Genomic DNA, 18,490 nt, shown 5'->3' with positions numbered 1-18,490 from the left:
CACAAAATCAAGGGCTTAAACTTTTCAGAAGTGGCCCCTAGCCTGACAGTAAAGAGAAAGTAATAAGCTGCTCTTGAGAAGACTGTTAAATAGTCTTCTCTCTCAGCTGACGACATGTAACAGGTAGGTACTCCACAAAAAATAAGTAGTTTCACCCTATCCATTTCTAAAAAGTAGGAGAACAAAAGCACCTTTTTAATTTATTTTATTTTTTATTATTTTTTTAAAGCACCTTTTTTTTTTTTAAGATTTTATTTATTCATTCGAGACACAGAGAGAGCGAGAGCATGAAGAGACGGAGAGGCAGACGGAGAGGGAGAAGCAGGCTCCCCGCCGAGCCAGGAGCTGGACGTGGGACTTGATCCCAGGACCCTGGGATCATGACCTGAGCTGAAGGCAGACGCCCAACCATCTGAGCCACCCAGGCGCCCCTAAAGCACCTTTTTAAAAAGCACTTTTGTATTTAACTTTTTTTCTTCATTTCATTACATAGTCTTTGAAAATATTTCTTAATGGCTCCATAGTATTTTGTTTTATGGACATAACATTATTGATCTATTTCCTTATAGTTGATCATTTTTACTTCTACTTTGCTAATATTTTTAAATGCCATGATGAATAATCTTGAACATAAACCTATGGCTATTATTTCTTCAGAAAAAATTTATTAAAGTAGAATTGCTACATCAAAAGTTAACCAAGCTTCTACGTGTGCATGAATTTGAAGCTATAAGCTCTTGATAGATACAAATCTTAAAAATACCTTGGTAAAACACTTTCCTTTCATTATAATAAAGTCATTTAAATATTCTCCTTTTTCCTAGACCCTAACTTCATGCTATTTAGGTTTATTTATTTATTTTTTAAGTACTAATTATTAAATAATTACAGCCAATGTGGGGCTTGAACTCACAACTCCCAGATCAAGAGTCGCATACTCTTCCAACTGAGCTCATCAAGTGCCCCACTAACTTCATGTTATTTAAACTACAGCATACAGTCACTATCACATACTATATAGTCGTACGTATTGCTATGCAGAAAGAAGGGAAAGAGAATGAGAACAGTACTATCATGAAAACATACATATATTTAATAAATTCTTTTGAAAGTTACTACCTTAGCCGGCTAGTTGGAAATAAACAGCTATTATACTAATAAGCAGATATTTGGGAGAAATTTGTATGAAAAATTCATTTTGTTACATCTTCCTGATTCACAGATTTTAATGATTTGATCTCATTCACAACTGACTACAGTAAATAACTAATAAAGGAGAACAAATTATTATTCCTCATCAATACATAGAAGAAAATAATCAATTTTAAAGTGGTGATAAAATCTTCTTACATTTATTGACAAAAAAAATAAATTACATATCACTCCAGTTCTCTTGCCTTGGTGTTGTTTTCCATTTACTCATTTCAGGGCGGAGAGTGGTTAGGAAGATAAACAAAATGTTTTAAGGCACTGCTGACCAAATATGTAATGCCAAGAACATAGTTGGCAACATTCCAGGTGACTTCTTGCAATATCTAAATGGCCTTTAATTCACTCAGAAAATACTGAAAATGCACCTCTACTTTTTATTTTAATTCAACTGTTTTTAAAATAAGTTTGAGGTTTAGAAGCTAGGGGGGAGACATTGTTAAAAATTACAAGGCAAAGAAAATACTGAAAATCTTTACTATAGAAAAGAACAACAGTATTTTCTAACAATTCCATTTAGCCAAGAGACTTATACTGGAGTGTGAAAATTATAATCCTCGCGAAAAATACTACATGTATATTAAGAGAAAATGCCTTGTGTTGGCAAGAACCACCAACGATTCCTTGGAAAGAGCATTTGAGGAAAGCATTCCTCGTCACACACAAAACTTGGACTTTTAGTGTAGTACATGAGAGCAAAAACCCCTAAACAATTAGGAGGTACATAGGTAAATTTCCTTTTTTTTTTTTTTTTGGATGTAAATTTCTTTGACTTCATTTAAACTGGGGGCCATACAAAACAAGCAGTCAATCCAACAGTTCTGTAAATAATCACAGTAATATAAAACCCTGACACAACTTTACTCAAGCTGGTGTAACGATAATACTGCATCACTAACCAACCACTGTTTTTTAATTCTTCTTTGTTTAATATGATTTAGATAACTTAAGGAGTTAGCTTATAAAATGTTTTTAGGCATCTTCTTAAAATTTCAGATACCTCTTTAGCTAGTATTTCACTTCAAATTACATCTATTTTCTTTGAGAACAGAAAACAAGAAGGATATGCTCTGTAGTCCTAAAAGGTTTATGAGAACTAAATTAAGAAATCGTTATAAGAAAGCTCTTGCCCATTCACGAACTAATGGAGGCTGGTTTGTTTTTCTCCCTTTCAATATCTACCCAATCAATTCAGATGTATTTCTTCTATCACTCCATTAGGTCAAAGTAGTTAAGCATTTTCTACCTAGGCTAACTCTAAGGACAAGAAAAAACAAGAGTGGAAAGGTAACATTTTAAAGATACATGAAAAACAAAAAATCTGAGCATAGAAGTTTTGCAAAATTATAAACTATTACTGAAATGGTAAAAGGATAAAAAGTCTTTTGAATAGAGAATGATAATAGTCACAAACTCAAGATATTAAGTTTATAATCGATAAAATGGTCGATATGTTAAAATGGTCAATAACACAATGGACTAATTCGACTATCCTTCACTCCAGTTCACTTAAATAAATAGGCTAGAAGAAATTTTCTTTTTTTAAAAAGTAATTCCACAGTTAAGAATGTAATCTAGCCATCCTTTCTTACATTACTAAAACTAAACCAGAGACCCTCATTTCTCATCTTTTCTAAACTTCATCTTTCATTTTTCTTCCAACCAAGGTAACCTATCTACTACCCTACAAATTTAGTTTTTGTTCTCTTCCTCTTTGACAAAACACTATTTCCTCTTTCTGGTCAATACACATTCATCATATTTGTTTTAAAACTTAAGTTTATTTGCATTTTCATTTAATCTTTATGAATTGTACAAAATAATAAAAAGGAAGACAAATTCCATTCCATTCCCAATAATAAATCTGGTTTATATTTAACAATGTTTCCTAGTCTTCTTTGAGAACAGAAAACATCCTTCTCATCCTCATGCATAATTACAAGATAGAATATAAATATTTGTATATTTATTTAGTAAGCATTTTCCTAAACTGCTATAATCTTCATAATTCTACTAATGGCTACATAATATTCCATGAAGTAGAACTATACACTATAACCACTAACCCATTTTTTTCATTCCCAGCTAGTACCCAAAGTATGGTAGGTGGGTGCTTAAAATAATATTTGTTAAACGAGTTAATAGTTCACTTTATAACCCTCAAGCATATGGTCTTTTTTTCTGTAATTCAGAATCAATTTTCTGAACCTCAATTACCTTAATACTATCTGGAGTTGTTGAATGTAGAAGAGACAGAGATAATAACCTAGATGATTTGAGTCTAGTAACCAATAACCGAAACCATCACAATCTTAGGCAAAATTAGAAATTTATTGAGTGATTCATTCATCCAATGCATTTTTCATAAATAGTTACTAAGATCTGACACTATTCTAGGAGCTGGTGATAGACAATATTGATGAAAGCCATAGCTTCTGCCTTCAAGGAGTTTCCTGTCTAGTTCTACTTTTCCATATCTCTGTCTATACCTTTATTCCACCTCAAGCCCTTCCAGATACCAAGTGCTGGCCTTCAACCTGCCTAGTTTCCTTATCATTCTCCCCCCAAAAGCCCCGTGCATAGATGTGACCCATACTTTATTGTCCCTTTCTCCCATCTCCTTGAAAACTGGCACTCCTTCAGGATCAGCATTCTATGGAAATTTTGAAAGGAAAGAAATCTTATTTGTATATTATACTTAACAGTAGGGTGACCTCCTTTTAAAAAGGTTCAACCCACCCAAGGCAAATGTGACTTTTTAAAAACAAGCTTGATTAACCCAAATTAGTGGACTACGTGGGGCAAATTTCTTGGGCGGTGGTGGTGGGGGCGGCTTACTTGTCTCCTAGTCTAATAGACTAATAGAACAGCCACCTCCTCTCTCAGTATCTTATTTCCAAGCAAAAACCAACACAAAAAATCAAAACGAAACTATGTAATTTGAGAGCTCCCTTTTGGATGATTACTAACCTTTGATTTATCATAAAAAGAAAAAAAGTTAAGCTGGGACTAACAGACATTTCCAGGGGAAAGGATTTTATTACTAATCCTAGTCTAATCCCTCATTTTATAGCCAAAGAAACCAAAACACAGAAGGTGGCTCACTTAGGATATGTAGCTAGTTAGTGGCAGACAAGGCAAGGACTCAAGTCCTTTAATCCAGTATTCTTTACACTTGAGGATGTTGCCTCTACTAATGGTCAATAATAGTGACCCGGGCATATTTTAAGGCATCTTTCAATAAGCTATATTGTGTTGCTTGTAATTCATAATCATTATGTTGTGAATATATGCCAAATTCTGTTTAGAGATTGGTAAATTAACTTTTCAGTGTTTAATACAGAAAACAACTAATAAAAACAAGTCAAAACGAAAAAAACTACTTACGCATTACTGAAGGTCTTTCTCTGAAAATAATGCCAGATCTCAATTTGTGAATTCTGCAAGCCTCAGAGTTTGAGAAATACTGTAATGGAAAGAATAAAAATTGAACTTAAAATTAATTCCAATGAAATATTTCCCCCTAAGATGCCTGTGGATACTTAAGTTCTGTTAACAATGATAATTTTCAAAGAAAATGATTGCATATATTGTTTTCATATGCTTAAGACCCAGTAAGTCATTTTCAAACATCAGCTCTTCCTTAAACACCCTTCAGTTAAGAATAGTTATACACACACACACACACACACACACACAAGCAGATAATGGGGACAATGACAGAGAGAAAATAAAATAATAAATAATGGAACAAAAGAGCAAATGTGTAAAGGAGCAAGGAGTACGAAAAAAATGCCTATTTCTGGGGCATGATATATCTCATTCCTACAGAAAAATACACACATTTAAGACAATTCAAATACAGACTCAAGCAACTTCCATTTACATAACAAGTTTCAAAGAAGTCAATACTTGAAAGTATTCTCCCTTTATTACATATTTTATTATTTTTTTAATTTAAATTTTAGGTAGTTAACATACAGTACAATTTTGGATTCTGTAGTAGAATTTAGTGACTCATCACTTACATACAACCCCCTAATGCTCATCATAACAAGTGCCTTCCTTAATACCCATCACCCATCTGGACCATACCCCACCCACATCCCTTCATCAACCCTCAGTTTGTTCTCTATTGTTAAGAGTCTTTTATGGTTTGTTTCTCTCTGTTCTTTTTTTCTTTTCCCCTTTCGCCTATGTTCATCTATTTTCTTTCTTAATTTCCACATATGAGTGAGATCATGTGGTACTTGTCTTTCTCTGACTTATTTCATTTAGCATAATATACTTTAGCTCCATCCATGTCATTGCAAATGGCAAGATTTCATTCTTTTTGATGGCTGAGTAATATTCCATTGTATACATATACCACATCTTCTTTATCCATTCTCAGTTGATGAACATTTGGGCTCTTCCCATAGTTTGGCTACTATTGATAATGTTGCTATAAACATCAGGGTGCATGTATCCCTTGGAATCTATAGTTTTATATTCTTTGGGTAAATACCTAGTAGTGCAATAGCTGGATCATAGGGTAGTTCTATCTTTAACATTTAGAGGAACCTCTATACTGTTTTCCAGAGTGGCTGCACCAGTTTGCATTCCCACCACAGTGCAAGGGGGGGTTCCCCTTTCTCTGCATCCTCACCAACACCTGTTGTTTCTTATGTTCTTAATTTTAGCCATCCTGACAGGTGTGAGATGGTATCGTTGTTTTGATTTGTATTTCCCTGATGGTGAGTGATATTGAGCACCTTTTCATGTGTCTGTTAGCCATTTGTATGTCTTCTTTGGAAAAGTGTCTATTGATGTCTTCTGCCCTTTCTTAACTGGATTGTTTTCTGGGTGTTGAGTTTGATCAGTTCTTTATAGATTTTGGATACTAACCCTTTATCAGATATGTCACTTGCAAATAGCTTCTCCCATTCTGTAGGCTGCCTTGTAGTTTTTTTTGTTGATTGTTTCCTTTGCTGTGCAGAAGCTTTTTATCTTGATGAAGTCCCAATAGTTCATTTTTTGCTTTTGTTTACCTTGTCTGTGGTGATGTGTCTAGTAACAAGTTGTTATGGCTGAGGTCAAAGAGGTTTCTGCCTGTGTTCTCCTCTAGATTATTACAGATTTTAAAATACCATTTAAATAGCATCAGTTATATCAACTCCTTAACAAGACATGGTTGGGATATCATTAAGGAACCCAGGTCTTCTGACCAAGATAAGCAATTTGTATTATGGAATTCAATATGCCATCACCATATTTTCTTAAAATTGAGTAGTTTAGTAAGTTGTAGTTACGAGTAATTTTAAACACCAAATGAAAAGATGATGCCACTGATGAAGTCTTATAGTCAATCCAACTGTATCACATTAACTTATTTTATGTTATCTTTATAATACTGAACACACGCTCACGCACACAAGTTTCAGTAAGGGTCAAAAGCATTTGCAGGAGGGCGCCTGGGTGGCTCAGTTGGTTAAGCAACTGCCTTCGGCTCAGGTCATGATCCTGGAGTCCCGGGATCGAGTCCTACATCGGGCTCCCTGCTCAGCAGGGAGTCTGCTTCTCCCTCTCCCGCTCCCCTCTCTTGTGCTCTGTCTCTAAAATAAATAAATAAAATCTTAAAAAAAAAAAAAAAGCATTTGCAGGAAAGCAAACTGAAACACGGTAATCACAAGCACATCAAGAGGAAGAAACCACAGCTCTAACCAACATGGAGTATCTACTGATAAGAGGGAAATAATAGCAACAGACATCAGATTTACCTAAGCAGGTGATACTTGATATGGGTGTGTTTGTGGGAAGTAGAAGAGAAAGGAGGTAAGGACCAAAATTATTTGAGTCAAAATTTGATAAAATGTCTTAGAATGGAATGAAGGACGAAAGTGAATAAGAAATAACAGAACAACAACCCTATTACGCTTTGAACTGCTAAAAATGGTCAGGATGGATATATGTGTTTCCAAAACTAAGATACCACTCCACTTCAGACTCACTGAAAAATTTCAGTCAGTAAATATGGAGTGGCATATATATTTGGCATATATATTTTTCAAATATTTCTAAAATCTTATTGCTAGAAGATAGCAAAGAGACAATGGGACTTATGGGACATCAAATGAACTACCATTTGCATTATAGGACTGTCAGAAGAAGAAAGAGAGAAAGAGGCAGAAATCTTATTTAAAGAAATAATGGCAAAAAACTTCCCTAATCTGGGGAAGGAAAAAACACTCAGATTCAGGAAACCTAACCAGCTCCAAACAAGAGAAAGCCAAAGAAACCCACATCAAGACACATTATAATTAAAATGTGAAAAGTTAAATCCAAGGACAACATATTAAAAGCAAGAGGAAAACAGCTTGTTATGTACAAAGGAATCCCCCATTAGACTATCAGTGGATTTCTCAGCACCAATTTTGCAGGCCAGAAGGGAGTGGCATGATATTCAAAGTGCTGAAAGAAAAATACTTACAACCAAGGATACTCTACCCAGAAAAATTATCATTCAGAATTCAAAGACAGACAAAGTTTTCCAGACAAGAAAAAGCTAAAGGAGTTTATCACCACTAAACTGGCCTTACAAGAAAAGTTAAGGGAACTTCTTTCATTAGTAACAAAAACACATATGAAAGAATAAGTCTCACTGGGAAATTAAATATATAGCAAAGGTAGTAGATTAATTACTTATAAAGCTAATATGAAGGTTAAAAGACAAAAGTAGTAAAAATAATTACGATTAAGATATTAGTTAAAGGATACACAAAATAAAAAGATGTGAAATGTGACATCAAAAACATAAAATGTGGAGAAGGAGAGTATAAATATTGAGCTTTAGAATGGGATCAAACTTAAGTTGTTATCGACTTAAAATAGACTGCTAGAGATACAGGCTGTTATATGTAAGCCTCATGGTAACCACAAAGCAAAAACCTATAGTAAATACACAAAAGATATGGAGAAAGGAATATAACCATCCACTAAAGAAGGGCATCAGAGGCACTCAGGTGGCTCAGTTGGTTAAGCACCCGACTCTTGCTTTTGGCTCAGGGCATGATCTCAGGATCGTGAGATCGAGTCCTGTGTCAGGCTCCTCACTCATTGGGGAGTCTGCTTGAGATTCCCTCTCCTCCCTCTGCCCCTTCCTCCCCACCCCCAACTCCCACTCAGGCACTGTCTCTCTTCCTCTCAAATAAATAAATCTCTTTAAAAAGTCATCAAACCACAAAAGAAGAGAGCAAAGAAGGAAAAGAGAGAAACTACAAAAACAGAAAACAACAAAATGTCAGTAAGCACATACCCATCAATAATTATTTTAAATGTAAATGGACTAAATTTTCCAATCAAAACAGAGTAGCTAAATGGATTAAACAAAGACCCATCTATATGCCGCCTACAAGAGACACATTTTAGATGTAAGGGCACATACAAATTGAAAGCGAAGGGATCGGGGCACCTGGGTGGCTCAGTCAGTTGAGAGTCTGACTCTTGGCTTAGGCTCAGGTTATGATCTCAGGGTCCTGAGATCAAGCCCCAAGCACAGAGCCTGCCTGTTCCTCTCCCTCTGCTCTTCCCCCACCCTCCGCTCCCTCTCTGGAATAAATAAAAACTTAAAAAAAAAAAAAAAAGAAAGTGAAGGGATGGAAAAAAAAGGTGAAGAGAGGGAAAAAGATATTCCATGAAAATGGAAACCAAAGAAAGCTGGAATAGCTACATCTATACTAGACAAAACAGACTTCAAAACAAAGACTATAATGGGAGACAAAGAAGGGTGTTACATAATGATAAAAGGGTCAATCCAACAAGAGGATATAACATTATTTTAAAGATTTTATTTATTTATTTGAGAGAGAGAGAGCGAGCATGAATAGGGGGAAGAGTAGAGGAACAAGCAGACTCCTTGCTGAGTGCAGAGCCTGATGCGGGGATTATGGGGATAAAGGACTGAGCCGAAATCAAGAGTCAGATGCTTAGCTGACTGAGCCACCCAGGCGCCCCAGAATACACATTCTTCTCAAGTGCACATCCAACATTTTCCAAGATAGATCATAGGCTAGGCTACAAATTAATAAATTTAAGAGGATTAAAATTATATCAAGCATCTTTTCCAACCACAATGGTATGAAACCAGAAATTAATGAAATTAGGAAAACTAGAAAATTCTGTTTTGTTTTGTACTTTAATTCTACATAAGTGAAATCATATGATATTTTTCTCTGACTTCTTTAACTTAGATGCCCTCAAGGTCCATCCATGTTGTCACAAATGGGAAGATTTCATTCTTTTTATGGGTGAGTAATATTCCACTGTATATATGTGTACACACACATACCGCATCTTCTTTATCCATTCATCTATTGATGGATTAGTTAGGTTGCTTCCATATCTTGGCTACTGTAAACAATGCTGTAATGAACACAGGGGTGGGTGCATATATCTTTTTGAACTGGTGGTTTTATTTTCTGTGGATAAACACTCAGAAGTGGAATTGCTAGAATGTATGGTAGTTCTATTTTTAATTTTGGGGGGAAATTCCACAGTTTTCCACATTAGCTGTGCCAATTTACATTCCCATCAATAGTGCATAAGGAGGGTTCCCTTTTCTCCACATAATTGCCAACACATATTATTTATTGTTATTTGATAACAGCACTTCTAACAGGTGTGAGGTGATCTCATTGTGTTTTTGATTTGCATTTCCCTGATGATTTAGCAATGTTGAGTATCTCTTCATGTACCTGTTTGCCATTTGTATGTCTTCTTTGGAAAAAAATGTCTATTCAGATCCTCTGCCCATTTTTTCACTGGATTGCTTGTTTTTTTTGTTACTGAGTTATACAAATCCTATATGTATTTTGGATATTAACCCCTTGTCAGATATATAATTTACAAATATTTCCTCCCATTTGATAGGTTGCCCTTTCATTTTGTTAATGGTTTCCTTTGCTCTGCATAGCTTTTTAGTTTGATGTAGTCCCAACTTGTTTATTTTTGCTCTTGTTGCCTTCATTTCTGGTGTCAAATTCCAAAAAATCATCACCAAGACCAATGTCTAGGAGGTTACTAAGTTTTCTTCAAGAAGTTTTATGGTTTCAGGTCTTATGCTTGAGTCTTTAATCTATTTTGGGTTAATTTTTGTGTATGGTGAAAGATAGTGATCCAGTTTCATTCTTTTACATGTGGCTGTCCAGCTTGCCCATCACCATTTATTAAAGAGATTGTCCATCCCCACTGTATAGTCTTACCTCCTTTGCCATTGATTAATTAGCTATGTAAGCAAAGGTTTATTTCTGGGCTCTCTATTCTGTTCTATTGATCTATGGGTCTGTTTTTATGCCAATATCATACCGTTTTGATTACTCTACCTTTGTAATATAGTTTGAAATCAGGAAGTGGGATTCCTCCAGCTTTGTTCTTCTTTCTCAAGATTGCTTTGGCTACTCAGAATCTTTTGCAGTTCCACACAAATTTTAGAGGATTGTTCTATTTCTATGAAAAATGCCATTGGAACTTTAATAGAAATTGCATGGAATCAGTAGATGGCTCATTTTATGTTTTGAACTGCTAAAAATGGTCAGGATGGATATATGTGTTTCCAAAACTAAGACATCACTCCAGACTCGCTGAAAAATTTCAGTCAGTAAATATAGAGTGGCATATATATTTGGCGTATATATTTTTCAAATATTTCTAAAATCTTATTGCTAGAAGATAGCAAAGAGACAATGGGACTTATGGGACATCAAATGAACTACCATTCGCATTATAGGACTCTCAGAAGAAGAGAGAGAGAAAGAGGCAGAAATCTTATTTGAAGAATAAGACTTGGGCACTATGGACATTTTAACAATATTAATTCTTTCAATCCATGGAATATCTTTCCATTTATTTGTGTCTTCTTCAATTTCTTTGATCATTGTCTTACAGTTTTTAGGGTACAGGTCTTTCACCTCCTTGGTTAAATTTATTCCTAGATATTTTATTCTTTTCAATGTAATTGTAAATGGATTTGTTTTCTTAATTTCTCTGATAGTTCATTATTAGTGTATGGAAACACAACAGATTTGTTATACTGATTTTGTATCCTGCAACTTTACAGAATTCATGCCCAGTGTGGTATGTCAATGTACTTCCTGCAACTACATATATTATCTTTCAGCACAGACTCCTATAAATTGCTATTATTTTTAGTCAAACCTTTTATTTTCAGATAATTATAGATTCACATTCAGTTGAAAGAAATAATAAAGATCTGGCACACCTTTTACCCAGTTTCCCCCAATGACAACATCTTACAAAACTATAATACAATATCACAGTCAGAATACTGCATTGATGAATTCACCTATCTTGTTTTGATTTCCCCAGTTTGACTTGTATTCATGTGTGTGTGTTTGTGTGCATGTGGGTATATTTAGTTCTATGCATTTTTATCACATACGCAGCTTCATGTATTCATCACCAAGGTCAAGATACAGAACAATTCTATCACAAGGATTCCTAAGTTGACCTTTAATAAATATGCCCACTTCCCTCCTGCTCCCCCCAACCACTGTCCCTAAATCCCTATGGAGTGGTATGTTTTTACCAGAGAGTGCATATAGCCTGAGAAAGGAAAAGATAATGTCTCCAAAAGCAATACCCCCATACAAAGTAGGTGCAGAAACAAACCAAAGGAAAAAGTGTAAATGTATATGGCATGAAAAGACTTGTTGGTCACATTTACTTAGCCATCTGGAACATTATATTTGAATATAATTATACAAACATATAAATGCACAGACATATGAATGCACAAAAAAGTATAAGAAGGACAGAGTGGTCATCTACTAAAGCACAATGAAGACTAATCTTACTTCCAAGATAAATTTGTCTATCATGGATAAATTCTAGACTAGAATCAAGTGGACAATGTAAAATAGTGCTACAGGACAACTATAACAGGAATTCCTAGATATATAAGAACATAAAAAGGAGTCTTTTACTGTTCAGGGGCAACTCCACCCCTCATCCAGAAATTAGGTTGGAACTAAAGTAGCTGGTATTCCCTTGGGAATATGGATCTAGTCTGGAAAGAAGAGGAACAGACTGGAAATTATTGAGTATTAACGTACAGATACCTCCTCTCCAGACAGACTATAAACAATTCAAAGTCAGGAACCCTGTCCTTTATTTCTTTTGACTCCCTCATATAAATTATAGCAGTTACAAACACATGATAGGTTTGTAAATATTTTTTAGATTAATGAGGTCAGCACACTAGGAAAAAAATGGAAAAGTTAAGACACCACAGAATCACAGGATTTTGGAGCCAGGAAAGGTCCTTGGAGATTTAGTTTCAATTCTTCTTTTTATAATTGAATAAATTGAGACATAAAAGTTCAAACAGCTTGTCCAAGACCAAATACATCAGTTTATGACTCACCTCTCATGGCTTTTAACTTGGAGTTCTACTACACCATACTTCAAGAATGGAAGAGAAGAAAGCAATTCCCTGGGGAGATCTAAGTGTTAGCTAGTGAACATAGGCTTTGATGAACAAAAAAAGTTAATAGGTAAGTGGGAGAAGTTAAACTAGTTGATGAGTATGAGGCAATTAGCAGGTAATAAAAAGAACAGATGACCAAAATAAGAGAAAAGAGTAAAACAGAAAAGGAAGAAAGATAAACAAAGAGATATGGCAAGAAAAGGAATAAAAAAGATGAGGGGGGAAAGGCATAAAAGGAATAAAAGTTAAAAAGTGCAGAAATGGAGGGAGAAAAGTAGGAAATGGTTAAGAGAGATGAGGAGGGAAGTTTGGCTGGCTCAGTCAGTGGAGCATGACTTTTGGTTTCGGGGTTGTAAGTTCGAGCCCCATGCTGGGTGTAGAGATTACTTAAAAATAAAACCTTAGAAAAGAAGTGGAGGGAATGAGCAAATAGTATCTGGAGAATTTTTTTTTAAAGATTTTATGTATTTATTTGAGAGAGAGTGAGCGAGAGAGAGAGAGAGAAGGAGCAGGGGGAGAAGCAGACTCCCTGCTGAGCAGGGAGCCTGACATGGGGCTTGATCCTGGGACTCCAGGATCATGACCTGAGCAGAAGGCAGACGCCTAACTGACTGAGCCACCCAGGCACCCTGGTATCTGGAGAATTTTTAATGCTATTTATATTCTTTAAACATAAGGAACCTATGAAATTTACCACTCCTATAGTGAAATTAGATTCCATATAAATTAATGGTAACAACAAATATCAACTACCAATCCTGTAATGAAAATCTGTTCATATTCAGCACTGCATATGAAATGCAAATATATGGTACATACCAGTCTAGAGTGAAAGAGAAGTCTTGTTTTAAATTTTGTCTCTTGCACCATCTTTTTTTACTTAATTTCCCATATGCATACCACTTCCCACATCTCAAAGTTCTTACTTCCTCTTTAAATTATCATAAGCATTTGTTAGCTAGTATCTGAAATGAATTGTTGCTTCCATTGGAATCTTCCCAAAAGTTTCTCTCACGTATGTAATATCTGGTTTTTCTTCTCTATGTCTTAGCCATATACAAGCTATTTGGAATAGCACTCACTGATTAAATAAGAACTTAAAAAAAAAGAAATAGTACTCATTGGGGTGATTAAAAATACATTACATAAGACAAGCAATCTCAAATTCAGCTATATAAATATATAATAAAAAATAAGATCCACTGATTTAAAATATCACTGTTTTTGAAAAGTAGACAGATAAGATTTACAATTTTGTCATTGGATTAATGTTGAGCATTTTGATTTTTTTTAAGATTTATTTATTTGAGAGAGAGTGCGTATGCAATAGCAGGGGGAGTGGCAGAAGGAGAGGGAGAGACAGAATCCTCAAGCAGATTTCCTGCTGAGCATGGAGCCCAACTCAGGGCTACATTCCAGGACCCTGTGATCAACTGACTGAGCCACCCAGGTACCCTAAGCATTTTGATTTCTTATTTCATCTTACCACCTATTTAAATATATTTTAAAAGCCTTTTTAAAAATCCTTTTCACTTTTCCCCACGAACTATAATAAGTAATACATTTATTTGTTAAGAAGCACCTGAAAAGGATTGTTGAGAATACCTGAAAACAACTTTGAGAATTCTGTTATTCTTCCAGTTAATAATGATTAATATAATTTTTTAATCTGTAGGATTTACTAGATGATCAATGACTATAAACAAACAATTCATGCCCAAATACTAAAATGCTTGGAAGAATTGCTGGCCTTGCAAATAATTAAAGAAATTAAACTTTGAGGTACTACATTATAATTTTTCTGAAAAGTAATCCAGCAAGTACTTAAACTAACTGTACTTTTTTTTTTTTTTAAGATTTTATTTATTTGACAGAGAGAGAGACAGCGAGAGAGGGAACACAAGCAGGGGGAGTGGGAGAGGGAGAAGCAGCCTTCCCACTGAGGAGGGAGCCCGATACAGGGCTCAATCCCAGGACCCTGGGACCATGACCTGAGCCGAAGGCAGACGCTTAACTGACGGAGCCACCCAGGTGCCCCAAAACTAATTGTACTCTTATCAACTAATTCAATTCTGGTGAAATCATCTCAAGAAAATATTTTTTAAAAATCAATCTTCTGGTCTAGATTTACAACTGTATGTCTTTAGAGACTCATAACATTTTTTAAATTTTTATTTATTTATTTATTTAAAGAGCAAGGAGGGGAGGGACAGAGGGAGAGAGAAAAATCTCAAGCAGACTCTGCGCCAAGTGCAGAGCCCAACGCAGGGCTCGATCTCACAATCCCAAGACCATGACCTGAGTGAGCTGAAATCAAGAGTCAGATGCTTAACCGACTGAGCCACCCAGGTACCCCAAAACTAATAGAATTTTTTTAAAAAGACCTTAGAAGTCTTTTGGTTCAGTCTCAACATTTTGTTGATGAGGAAATTAAAATGTAGAAAGGTAAATTTGATTTGCCCAAAAGCTCATCAGTAGCAGAGCAGGGCCCGAAACTCCTTATCCCAGATCTTTTGCTACGACAGTTGACCCTTGAACAGTGTGGGGGTATCAGCCCTCGGTGCAGTTGAAAACATGCATATAACTTTTGACCCCCCAAAACTTAACTATTACTTGCCTACTGCTGACCAGAAGCTTTACCAATAACATAGTCGATTAACACATACTTTGTATGTTATATGTATTGCATACTGAAGAAGAGAAGTAAGCTGAAGAAAAGAAAATGTTATTAAGAAAATCATAAGGAGGGCGCCTGGGTGGCTCAGTCGTTAAGCGTCTGCCTTCGGCTCAGGTCATGATCCCAGGGTCCTGGGATCGAGTCCCACATCGGGCTCCCTACTAAGCGGGAAGCCTCCTTCTCCCTCTCCCACTCCCCCTGCTTGCGTTCCTGCTCTCCCTGTCTCTCTCTGTCAAATAAATAAATAAAATCTTTAAAAAAAAAAAAAAGAAAGAAAATCATAAGAGAAAAGGCATTTACACTACTGTACTTTAAAAATCTACATATAAATAGACCCACACAGTTCCAACTGGTGTTGTTCAAGGGTCAACTATGTAGACTATTCCACAGAAGCCTGAAACAATGACCCATAATTGACAAGGGTAAGCAAATCAGCTTGGTTAGATGATGTATTGTTCTTTCTAAACAACCCGATGGTCAGAACCAGTCCTAGACAAAGTATATCTTCTATTCTTTAAAATCCCTTAACAAATTTTCAGCAATCAAACCAACCTCCAGGATTTTCCCTTTCTTCTTATTCTCATGAAAACGTATTAGTTACACTAACTGCTGCTCACTTTCAAATTCATATCACCACCCATGACTTGCCATCGAGATCCAAAATGCCTACTTGACAACTCTACCTGTTTATCTAATAGCCAAAACCAAACTATTTCTTTGGTAAAGCTGCATTAGCTTTAACCTAAACACACTTCTCTCACACGTGCATATACTTATACTCTATAAATTCACCAGGAAGGGGATAAATTTGAACATGGGATTTTGCCTATTCATATTATCAAAAGAGTTGATATTCTCAAGGGAATGTGAGCTCCAGGAAATAAATAAATAAATAAATAAACATTGCAGGAGTACAAGGGAGGGGTAGGGAAAAAAGGCCAAAACCAGAACAACCTATCCCAGAGGAAACAGAATTTATGGTCCAGACCAAACACATTTCTTAGATAAGCATAACAAACATCCTCAGGAAACTAAAGTAGGATATTAGGAAAATAATAAGGAAAAATAAAGAACCAACTAGAGATATTGGGTGTTAAAAAATGTAATAACCGAAAAATTTAAAGTAGGTTAAATAACAAAATGCATACAGTAAAAAATAAAATCAGTAAGGAGATGATCAGGATGAGATGTTAGGAAGGTATAAATAAATGGAAGATATGTATTATAAAAGTTTGAAAATATGGAGGCTTAACAGAATGAGAAGACAACCCACTGACTGGGAGAAATACTTGCAAAAGATATATCTGATATAGGACTGTTATCCAAAGTATATAAAGAACACCTGAAATTCAACAATAAAACAAAGCACCTGATTAAAAAATGGGCAAAAGACCTGAACAGATGCTCACCAAAGAAGATAAACAGAAGACGAGTAAGCATATGAAAAGACGTTCCACATCATGTATCACTAGGGAAATGCAAAGTAAAGTAACAATGAGATACCACCATACCCCTATTAGAAGAGCCAAAATCCAGGACCCTGACACCTAATGATGGCAAGGATGTGGGGCAACAGAAACTCTCATTCACTGCTGGTAGGAATGCAAGATGGCACATACAGTCAGTCTGGAAGACAGTTTGGTAGTTTCTGACAAAACTAGGCATACTCTTACCATATAATCCAGCAATCACACTTCTAGGCATTTACATATATGAGCTGAAAACATGTCCATAAAAAAACTGTATGTGGATGTTCACAGCAGCTTTATTCTTAATTGCCACACCTTGGAAAGAACTAAGGTGTTCTTCAGTAGGTGAACAGATAAACTGTGATACATCCAGACAATGGAATATTACTCAGCTCTAAAAAGAAGTGAGCTATTAAGCCACAAAAGGACACAGAAGAACCTTACATGCATATTACTAAGTGAAAAAAGTCAACCTGAAAAGACTACATACTGTATGATTCCAACTATAGGACATTCTGGAAAAGGCAAAACTTGGAGACAGTAAAAAGATCAGGATTGCCAATGGTTAGAGAGGAGGGATAAATAGGCTAAGCACAGAGGATTTTTAGGGCAGTGAAACTATTCTGTATCTGTCATTATATATATGTCATTATACATTTGTCAAAACCCACAGAATGTACAACACAAAGAGGAAACCGTAATGCAAACTATGGACTTTGGGTGATAATCATGTGTCAACGTACGTTCACAGATTGTAACAAACGTCCTACTCTGGTGTGGGATGTTTATTGTGGGGGAGGCTGTGCCTGTGCTGGGGACAGGAGTATATGGGAACTCTGTACTTTCTCTTCAATTTTGCTGTGAATCTAAAACTGCTGTAAAAAATAAAGTGCATTTGAAAGGAAAAAAATTAAAGAATTAGTTCTGAACCCCCACCAAACACAGAGGCTAGAAAAATTAGAGTCAACATCTAAATAATAGGACTTTCAGGGGAGCCTGGGTGGCTCAGTCATCAAGCGTCTGCCTTCGGCTCAGGTCATGATCCCAGGGTCCTGGGATCAAGCCCCGCATCGGGCTCCCTGCTCAGCGGGAAGCCTGCTTCTCCCTCTCCTACTCTCCCTGCTTGTGTTCCCTCTCTCGCTGTTTCTGTCAAATAAAATCTTAAAAAAAAAAAAACCAAAAAACTCTTAGAGAGCTTCTTGGAGTAGAAGCTTCATGTCAGTGTTCTTCTCCAAGAAGAAAACTTGGAGAGAGCTTCATGTCAGTGTTCTGACTGATCCTTGAACAAACCAGGCATGTTCCAGTCTCTGGGGCTTTTCTACCTGCTGCTCTTAGTACCTGGACTAGCCTTCCCGGATGCCAGCCAAGCCAGCCCATCCTCAGGCCCTCCCTTCTCGGTCACCATCTCAGTGAAGCTTTCCCTGGCCACCCTATTTAAAAGGTCAACAGCCTTCCACATCCAGCACTTCATATTCTCTTTCCTTGTTCTGATTTTCTCACCTTATTACTTTTCACCACCTAACATAGTACATACTATACTTAACTCATTTTATTATCTCTTTGTCTATCCACAAGATTATAAATTCAATGAGGGTAGGAATTTTTCTGTTTCAGTCACTGCTATATAACCAATAACTAGTACAGTGCCTAGAG

At 35.9% G+C, this 18,490-nt stretch overlaps 1 protein-coding gene across 6 annotated transcripts in view; it reads right to left on the bottom strand.

Annotated features, from left to right (window-relative positions):
* The window catches only part of DENND4A (DENN domain containing 4A), a 163,261-nt gene that overhangs the window by 98,449 nt on the left and 46,322 nt on the right, over nucleotides 1–18,490 (bottom strand). For all 6 annotated transcript variants that reach the window (XM_064570277.1, XM_064570276.1, XM_064570280.1 and 3 more), the window contains one exon: nucleotides 4,597–4,675. The gene's annotated coding sequence lies outside the window, so the exon portion shown is untranslated. The remainder of the gene's footprint in view (nucleotides 1–4,596; nucleotides 4,676–18,490) is intronic.

The sequence above is a fragment of the Mirounga angustirostris genome, unplaced genomic scaffold (genome assembly GCF_029215605.1).
Source record: "Mirounga angustirostris isolate CCGP_5_RB_7025 unplaced genomic scaffold, mMirAng1.0.hap1 SCAF_9, whole genome shotgun sequence".
Classification (NCBI taxonomy): Eukaryota; Metazoa; Chordata; class Mammalia; order Carnivora; family Phocidae; genus Mirounga; species Mirounga angustirostris.
This window is presented reverse-complemented; position numbering and strand designations above follow the sequence as displayed.